The sequence below is a fragment of the Mercurialis annua genome, linkage group LG8 (assembly GCF_937616625.2).
Source record: "Mercurialis annua linkage group LG8, ddMerAnnu1.2, whole genome shotgun sequence".
Classification (NCBI taxonomy): Eukaryota; Viridiplantae; Streptophyta; class Magnoliopsida; order Malpighiales; family Euphorbiaceae; genus Mercurialis; species Mercurialis annua.
The window spans coordinates 3,277,329-3,288,563 of NC_065577.1; positions in this window are offsets into that span (position 1 = coordinate 3,277,329).

Sequence of the window (11,235 nt, forward strand, 5' to 3'; positions counted from 1 at the left end):
TATATACCGAAACCAATAAATGAAAAATTCACAAATTATTAGATTTAAATATAAATGATTTTTGTATATATATCGAGACAGATAAATGAAAAAATGATAATTTTTTAGATTCAAATATAAATAATTTTTTTATGTAAGCATAATTTACTATATATATAAAATATTATAAAATATAAATATACAACAAATATACAACAGAATATATAATAGAATAAACATGCTTTTTAAATTTAATAGTAAAACTAATAAAAATATGTATAGTATATTTTAATGAACTTTTTAAAAAAAAATTAGTTAATATTTTACTTTAAAAAATGATTTTAATTTTTTGGCTGAAATTTATAATTTATTATTGTTATCATTAAAATTAATATTAAATTTATATTTTTTGTGAAAATGTGATTAGTTTTAGATTTGGACTAATGTAGGAAGTAATTAGGACTTAAAGAATTGTATTTTTTATTATATTTTACATATATAGATAAAATTATTATTTTAAAAATAGATTATAAAAAGAAGAGTGGGGTCAGTGGACCCCATCTGTGTGCATAAATATGCAATTCAGATGGTTTTGTTGTAATTAAATTAGCAAAATTGGCTTTTGATATTTAACAATAGTTGGTGTTTTGGTAATAAAGTAAGAAAGTGTTGGGCATTTAATAGAGAACTATAAGGAAGATACCAAAATGGACACTGGAGTTATTCTGTCTATAGTGGTTAGTTTGCTATTATTTCAAAAGTCTTGGTTTTTTAGTAAAATGAACCCTTAATGAACAGTATTTTGGGTTCATCTTTATACTAGTTATATAGATGTGTGGGTAAATAGTATATATAAATTAATGTATATATAGACATAAATAATATATTAAACTATTTATCATGTATGAATTTCATTTAAATTTATATTACTTAAACCAAAGCAAAATAAACTAATGAACAGAGCTAAAATTTTATAAAAATATTTAAACATGATTTAATTTATTCGATTTTCTAAAATAAGATTGTATTTTATATTTTATAAGACTGAATTGAACTATTTTCTTCCGAAGTTATAAACATTCAAAGTATGTGTACCCATTGGGCATTTGTATTGTTCACTATTTGATACCAAAATAAAATTGATGGTAGGATTTGTTAGGAAAAATTCAAAGAAATTATACAGCTCATGCACTAATACTTGGACATTTGTTTTTTTAATTCTAACGTGAAACTTAATAAAGTATTGATATGTCCCATACCATGTGATGCTTGAATTATTTGTTTTATTATGTTTATCTTTGTTCTTATTACTTTTTATATACCAATTTTGCTTGTACGAGTTTGGAAATTAAGAGATAATATACGTAAATGAAGAAAATTTGTATAGTTAGCTCATGCATATAGAACTCATACACACAAAAATTAAGACCTAATGGTTCAAACATTTTTAACTTTTTGAAAATATATCCAATTTCTTAAAAAGTTGTAAATTTAATCCAAATTAGAAAAATTCTTTATAAATTTATTCATTTTATCAAAATTAATTTAATTATGCCTACAAGAGCAATAAAATATGTGAAGCTTTTCCAAAATTAAAAAAAAAGATTATCAATTGGAATGCCACATGGTTTGAATAAATTAATTTTAAAAAATTCAAATCAGACTTTTAAAAAAATTGGATAGATTTTCAATAAATTAGATAAATTGGGATATATTTATAATTTTTGAAAGATTTAAATATATATTTAAAAGTCGAAACGATTTGGCTTTTTAACACCATTAGCCCAAAAATTAAACTTGAGTGTGGAAAATGGGAATAAGTGATTTTTTTAATGGAGAAATTATATTTTTATTTTCATATGATCAAACAAAAATCATGAAAATTACTTTTATTGTCTTCAAAATTTTAGTAGAGTAGAATTAATTTATAACTACCATTGATCAAGGTTAATTTTTTTTTTTTTTTTGAGAAATAAGATTGTTCGAGTTTGAAGGTTGAAATATTTTCTCATCCTTTTCTACACCAATTTTAAATGAAATTAAAATATTAGTTTAAGAAAGTAAGATAAATTTATTATCTCTATAAATTGGTATATTTAAGTCATTGAGTGATAAATAGTAAATGAAATTAAACTTTGAATGTCATGAGAAAGAGAAATACTTATGTGAATCTAGTTCTTCAAATAGAATTATAAACCATCCATTATACGTATTGTATTTGGCATATTTAAATATTATATCCAATCAATAAATATAACATTAATTAGTGAATAATTCTCATTAAAATATCACTAATTAATGTTATATTTATTGATTGAATATGATATTTAATTACACCACCTGTCATATATTTATAATCTTACATGGCAAATTAGGTTCACACAAGTATTTCTCCCCGAAAAAAGATAAAAAGGATACTATAATTGAATGAAATCCACTTTTTTTTCTTCTCCGAGTTGTTTTCCCTTTTCGTGGTAAATATGGTCTATTTCTCTTAGCACTCAAAGTTGAAATAGCCATTTGAAGTTATAATAATATTCATTTAAGTCCCCTTTAGTTTTTGACATTGACAAAGTCTAGTCTCTTACTCGGCTATGTATCTTTCAACCATATATCATCTATATAACTATCTTTTCAGCACCATATGATTCAAATTACAAATTTTGATATTTTTCAAAATAAAAACAAACAGAAATATTAAAGAATTTACAATACCTAGATTGTAATAATTAGTTTCTTGATTTCGTTTAGTGCAAATTTAAAGATAAATATGAAAACTTTCTCAGCAAGAAACGTTGCGATTATAGTTCTTGTGGTCGCATTCATGGCATTCATGATGGTGACATCAACTGAAGCTCGCGGTGGCGGTCGTGGAAGCAGTGGCGGTCGTAGTAGTACTAGTGGAAGTAGCAAAGGAAGTATAGTTCGTAAAAGTAAACCCATACATGACGATGAAGATACGACTGCTACTCCGCCAATGAGTGATGGCGGAGTTGTTACGGAAGGTGGTAATAATGGCGGCGCCCGCGGTGGAGGAGCTGTGAGAGGTGTCCCAACTTCAGGTTCAATAAAATGGGGTGTTGATTATTCAAAAGTTAGAATGAATGAAATCGTGAGTTTAATGTTAGTCATATTCTTTATGTTTTAAGGGTTTTTGTTCTTTTGTATATAATTACATTTGTAGAAGTTCCAATCATTTATTTTACACTTTCCTATAGATTGGGGGGAGTATCATTCTTTGTTTATAATAATACCAATAAGGTTAAATGAAAAATATTTATGTGAATCTAGTTCGCTATTTAAAATTATAAACTATCAATTAAATGCAGATTGGGAATATCATTCTTTATTTTTAAAAATCAAACTGATTTAAATTGATGGAGTCTGTTTTTTGATCCGGAAAATTAACCTGTAAAATAGGATAGAATTTAACCGGACGGTGGTGGTCCGATTAATTCTTCGATGATAAAGTCAGTATTGAGTTTTGAGAACCGTTTTGAGTATATGAATATAGTTGTGTGTTTAGACATATTTCAAACTGTTTATATAATAGTTGAATGTATATCTTATAGTTTTGAAATAGGAAAGTGAATCCTGTTTAATAGGATTTAACTCTGATTAGGAGTGTAGTTCCTTATTCGGATGAGAGTTCTATTTAAAAATATCTTCTTAAATAATCTCATCTTTTTAAATTGGAGTTTATCTTCCTAAATTGAAGTTTGTATCCAAATAGAAAAGATCTTCGTGGATCTGGTCGCTTGGCAGAATCCCTATATTGACGCGTTTTGTCCGAGTCTTCAGGGAATCAGGTCTTTTCTTCGTAGATTGAAATGTTATTCCAGTTAAGGCAAATCTCCTGAATTCGGTTGTTAGCGTTATCAGGTTTAGCATTTTGAGCGAGAGTCCAACATCGTCTGAAGATGGATCTCCTACGACTCGACTCCATACTACTTATGATAGAATTCGTTATCCATCACAAATTAATTAAAGTTTTCATAACTCTTAACTAATTTTGATCTAAATTAACCCAAATCAAATCAAATTTAACTTTATATTTTGTTCGATTGTTAATTCTCTTTCATACACGCGCACATATATATATAGCACGATATGCAAAACTAATTGAAAATATTTAAATTTGATTTATCCACCTCAATTTTTTTGACTCTGTTTTGTGTATTTTCACATTTTTATTAGTATTTTATAATAATTTGATAATTAATTATTGTTTATTAGGTTTATGAAAAATATTTATCTATGTACTAGAAAAAAGTTACTTTAAAATATTAAATTTAATTTCAATAAAAATATGAATATTTCTTATTAATTCTAATACTGAAAAATTAGTGTGATTGCATAACATAATCTTTTGAATTAATAATACTAAAAATAAACTGAGGAACTAAGTTAAGCATTAGTGTCAATTGAGCCATTCGGTAACATTAATTTTAGGAAAAATAGTCATTTATGCTCCTAAGGTTTGACTATAAGATCAATTAAGCCCTCAATGTTCGAATAGGTTCAAATATGCCCCAACGTCTTAAAAAGTGAACAAACAAGCCCCCATTTTGACTTATAAATGAGACATTGAAGGCTTGGTTGTCGAAATTGAGGGGTATGGTTGTTCAACTTTCAAGACGTTGGAAGCATATTTGAACTTTTTCGGACGTTAAAGGCTTACTTGATCCTGAAGTCAAACCTTAGGGGCAGATCCCTTTCCCTTAATTTACAAAGATGTAAACATTTAAATTAATTAATTATTAAAAAACTAACTATTTATATTTTCACGTGCCATAGTAATTATCTCAATATATTATAACACCTCACAGGTTCAAAAATTATAAAAATATTTGATCCCATATAAAAAAAGATTCTTTTATTATTATCGATATTTAAATCTTTCATTATTTTTATTTACTGTTTGAATATAATTATCACAATTTATAAAATTTATAGATCAAATTGTCAAAAATTATTTCAAAATAAATTAATATCAATTTATTCATTACTATCAATGGATAAAATCATACGTTTATTTTTTTCTTCAATTTATTTTTTCCTTTTTGTGGATAGGTTGATTTTTCTAAGCACACAAAGTTGAAATGGACTTCTCCGAGTGGGAGGTTGAGAATATAATCTACCAAATGTCCAAATGATTATCGTGTACAATTTGTTCAGTCTATGTTCTAATTTCAATTTAACTTGTTGGGCATTATTAATGAAGTAATTTGACTATTTCATGTTGTACTTTAATTTACAGTCTCCAATTGAAAGTGGATGACTAAAATATTTATTAAAAATATGGCTTAATCACCAAAAAACCCCTCATCTTTTAGCCCTTTTCAGTTACACTCTGACGTTGCAATTTTGTCAGTTGCACCCTAATTCGCACCTTTGGATTTCAATTCCACCCTCAAAATCAAATTGGACTTTTTTCACTCGGGAAAAATTCATAAAAACCCTTATAAAGTACTCGTTTGAACTCTTTTCCACATAAAAAGTTAAAAATAGATGACTTATTTTAATTTTTTTCAAATGTAAAAGAGATCAATTTAGTACTTGAGGGTGGAATTGAAAACCAAAGGTGCGAATTAGGGTGCAACTGACAAAATTGCAACGTCAGGGTGCATTTGAAAAGGGGTTAAAAGGTGGGGTTTTTTTGGTGATTAAACCTAAAAACATAAACAGATTTTAAGAAGTGGGTCATTTTTTAATTATAGTCTAAAGTCTTTTAGTATTTATATCACAATTCTAATAATTTTCCGACTCTGAACAGTTTCTGTAAATCTTAAAATATACAATTCAACTAACTCTTTTTAAATCAAATTATTTTTTAAACTCAAAATGTTTCATCCTTTATCATTTATGGCCTAACCTTCCAATTTTTGTATATTATATCCAATTTATTTTTATAATTATGACAATTTGAGGTTTTATTTTTTAGTTCAGACCTTTACAGTTTTTTTATCAATTGTAACTATTTTTAAAAGTTAAGACAATATCTATTAAAATTGGATATAATTATAATGACGCAAAGGTTTGAATTTAAAAAATCAAAATCAAAATATTGAATACTATTGTAAAAGAACTTTTAATACTGGACATATTATAAAAATTAGAACGTTTGATTGTAATTGATAAAAGATGTATAGTGAATTGTATTTATATGACTGGATTGCATAATTTAAGAATATTTGTGAAAAGGTACAAAGCAAAAGATACATAATGTTTTTTTTTTAATTCTACTAGTACTATATATGTAATTGTTATTCTTCCCTTAAGGATGCTGTTTATGACTTTTAATTTTTTATTTGAAACAATAATCATTTTATATTTCCCTTGATGTTTGACTTGACATGGTCAAGTCTCTTACTCGTCTATTTTTTTTCCTATCATCTATATAAACCTGTTTTGCAGCACCATTAAATTCAATTCATAATCTTGTTTTAGTTTCAAAATAAAAACAAAAACATAAAGAGTAAAAAAGATCATAAATAGCTATATTCTAATTATTTTCTTTATTTCCGTAAGTGTGAATTTAAAGATAAAGATGGCGAAATTCGCAGCAAGAAACGTTGCAACGATTGTTCTTGTTGTTGCACTCATTGCTTTAATGGTAACACCAATAGAAGCTCAAACCGGACGTGGAAGAGTTCGTAGAAGTAGAACTACACATGACGATACTGCTACTCCGCCAGCAAGTGGTGGCGGAATCGATACGAATGGCGGCGGAATAATAGAAATTGTGGGTTTAATGTTAGTCACCTTGTTTATGGTTTAAGGGTTTTTTGTTCATAGTTTGCACAGTTTCTATTCATTTATTTATACTTCTCCTGGGAGTAGCATTCTTTGTTTTCAGTTATATGAATAAGGTAAAATGTATATTTAGACACTTAAATTTTAATTGTAATCACTTTATTACCTTAAGCTGCAATTTCTATTTTATCTATTTTAGCCACGTAAACACTTGTTGGAGGTGGATATAGGTACCATCTTTCATTATACAAAATAGAACTACAAGAACAAATTCAACTAGCTAGATCAGAAATCTCTTTCACTATATTCTTGATATCTTACGGAACAACTTCGTCGTTGTGTTTATAAAAACGAATCACTACTGAAGAGTCGGATTCAAAATCCATTTGATGCCAGTTTGAATGGATTATACAAATGACCACGGGCGAAACTAGAAGAGGTCAAAGAGAGTCGTCCGATTCTTCTATCTATCCGAAAAAGCCATAAGTATCGACCACCTCCTATTATTACCATGGCTTTGCCTCCCCATTAATAGAGGAGGGGCAACAACTGGTTTTAAAATAGGAGTTTTTTTAGGCATATAGTTCATTTTCAACTTTTTAAATATATTATGAACTTTTTGATATAATATTTATTTGAACCATAATTCTGGGTAAAGGTTCATAAGTTCATTTCAACCACGTAAACATTATAAAAGGACTATATTAGTCCTTGAATTAATTTTTAAATCAAAAATATAATTATATAAATTGTCGGTAACGAAATTAATTAAAAAATTATAATACAGTTAGTTTTAAATAAGAAAAATTATTTTTTATTTAAAACTAGACCAAATATATCATTTAATTAAAAAAATGAAAAATTAATTGAATGACAATGCCATTTGACTTGAAAAAAAGGTAAAACGAACATCAAATTATTTCAGTCAAAAAAATAATTGACCCCTTTCTAAAATTTCTGATTTTGCTACTGTATATGACAGTTTCTCAGAGAGCAAGTGTCTCAGCTACCAATACATATTGTTATTGTGGTTCCTGCAAACTACAACAGCAATAGTTGCCTGGAATTTGGGATAAAAAAAGGCATCAGAATTGAGATTTAGCTTTGTATAAGGTAGAAGTTGTCATTTGTTGATGTGTTAGATTTCATCTTAAAACCAATTGGTATCAAATGGAGGTGTCCAACCAATATTTAAACACATGTCTATTCACACACACAACTAATGTGGGATTCCCACTTTAACACTCCCCCTCACGCGTAGCGTGTCCGGGCCGAGCAACCAATCCCCCCTCACGCATCTTACGTGGGCCGGCCCAAATTCAAATTGTGTGAATGGACAGAACTCTGATACCATGTTAGATTTCATCTTAAAACTAATTGGTATCAAGTGGAGGTGTCTAACTAATATTTAAACACATGTCCATTCACACACACAACCAATATGAGATTCCCATTTCAACAGATGGTAGCTAGCAGATTCTTGGGAGCCGGGTTAGAGGCGATGAGCATCCTCATGAGAAAAAAAAAGGCCTAATTATTCGGAAACTTCCGACTTTTGATATTTTTTTTCAATAGCATTTGTACCTTAAAAACGGTCAATTATACCCGATTTTATATGTCGATTGAACAATTTTATTGTTATATAGATAAAAAAAATTCAAAACAATTAAATCTAAAAACAATATCATATTCTTTTGGATAATCCCCTACAAACATTTTTAGTTTCAATTTGATTGCACTCTCACATGGCAAAATCACCAATTTTACCTAATTTATGACTTTTCGGTTTCAATTGCACCATCAAGTATCAAATTGAACTCTATTCATTTGAAAAATCATTATATTTTAAAACGTATCATGTCGTATTGATATTTTAACATATATTCTAAATAGTACTTAATGATATATTTAAAATAAAAAAAATTCTTCTTTTCAAAAATTATAGAACTTAATAATATTTTTTTATTTAATACGAATAAATATTATTAATAAAATTAAATTTATAAAATTTGAATGAAATTTTTAATATATCGTTTTTTTAGAATTTTAACATATTGTTTATAAATAGTTTATTTTATATTTAAAAAAATATTTAAACTTTTTTAAATTATTTAAAGCTAATAATTATTTCAAAATAGACCCGAAAACCCCGCCAACGCCAGAAACCGCGGCTGACGTCGGAAACAAATTAAATCATAAGTACGAGACTTATATTTGCTAATATTCAAATTTATTTGCTCATTAGAATTTTATAAAATATAATACTCTAATTGAATTAAATTAAATTCAATTGATCAAATATACAAAGTTCTTATTTCAATTTATTTTCCCTTCTTTGTGAAATGTGGGGGTTAATATTTCTAAGTACACAAAGTTGAAATAGCCTCTTTTTTTTTTAGAATAATGAAAATTTCATTAATAGAGAAATAAAAATACAACTTGATCAAATATTGAATAAATCAATATATTCAAGAAGTAAAATAATAGAACATCAGTAAAATAACAGAAAATCATATCTAATTTTTTCAATCGCATTGACGGAGCTCTTTGAATATGCAACTCGACGATCCGTCCGCTCCACTCAAAGGTTATTTTAAACCACAAATCGACTCTTTAGTCTTTAAATGAGTCCGATTGAGAGAATATTAAAAATAAAATTTCTACTGATAGCACTTCAGATCTACACTCCGTAGATAATTTCATAAAGGAAACAGCAAAACTCATAAAGGGTAACTCCACAAAGTAAGATAAAACATCTATAAAAAAAGAAAAAAAATACCAACATATCTCAGATCTGTGATTATTGACGCAAAATAAACTAAATATAAGATTTGAAATAGCCTTTGGCAAAGTGGGAGGTGATAGTATTATCGTATTAGCTAGAGTAGAAAAGTCAATAATGATCATCAACTGCCTACGTTAATTGCAGTTGTTTACTCTATATCTAACTTCCTTTTATATTCTTCAATTGAAAGCGGATGTTTTATAATTTTTTATTAGAAAAAGAAACTTACTCACATTTAAAAAAAATTATTTTATAATATTTATCATTTTAAAACATCAAAATAGAATTAATTGCTATTTTTTTATATTTTTATATTTGTCCCCTATTAATTTATTAAAAATATTAAATGTCAATAAAATTTCGCTGTACGGTTAATTTAGTAAACATATTTATAAATAAAGATATTAAATTCTTTTAGTTCTTGTTTTAAGGGCAAATGCCATATTTTTATATTAATCTCTTAAAAAATTATGATTATATCCAAAATCGTTTTATTTATCCTTATTGGAACATGTTTCTATAATGAGGTGTCGCTGATACACCAAGTTAAAAAAAGTCTTGATTAAAAAATTTCATACTTAACCAAACTAATCCACATCTCTAATTTTATTATTAGCCACTTTTTTAATGCGTGCCAATCATACTAGCCACATCGTTTTGACTCATAAAAACACACGTTTTCTATTTGGATAATTTAAACTTAATTTTACATCGTTTTGACATGGTCAAATCTCTTACTCATTGTCTCTCAATCTTCAATCATCTATATAACTATGTTTGTAGATTCAATTTACATATCTTGTTATTGTTTCAAAACAAAAACATAAACATAAAGAGTAAAGAAGATCATATATAGCTAAACTATAATCTTATTAATTAATATTAGTTTCTTGATATCGGTAAGTCCAAATTGTAAGAAGACGAAGATGAAAAAAATTCTAGCGACAAACGTTGCGATGATAGTTCTTGCGCTTGCAATCATTGCTTTAATGGTAACATCAACGGAAGCTCGAAGTAGTCGTGGAAGCAGAAGCAGCGAAATTGTTCGTAGAAGTAGGACTACACATGACGATATTGCTACTCCGCCAACAAGTAGTGGCGGAAGTGTTACGGAAGGTGGTAAAAATGGCGGCGTAAGGATTGAAATTGTGGGTTTAATTTTAGTTATTTTCTTTATGGTTTGACGTGTTTTTGTATATAATTACATTAGTACAGATTCTATTCATTTATTCTTTCATATAGATTGGAAGTATCGTTCTTTCTTTTCAATAGTATGAATAAGGTTAAATGTATCTTTAGACACTTGAATTTTAACCACGAGTCCACCCTAAACTAATTTACTTTTAATTTTTATCTATTAGCCACATGAACATTTATAGAGTCCTAACGAACATCACGGTAGATGTGCAGAAATTCGAAGCTGAATCTTGACGGGCATGGGGATAGATTTGTAGAAATTTAAAGAAATGTAGATTTAGAATAGGGTTGTCAAAACGCATGGATTATTTGACACGCGAGCACGATCACTTAATATGAAAAACTAAATAACAGATTAGGGTTGAGGTTAGACCGACGTGTCCGTATCATAAACGGATAACATGTTGTAATTCGACTTGACATGCAAACTCATTTAATCCGTTTATAGCATAACTTAAAACGTATCATGTCGTATCGTATGTCAACCCGACTTAATACGTTATCAATAAATGTGCTAA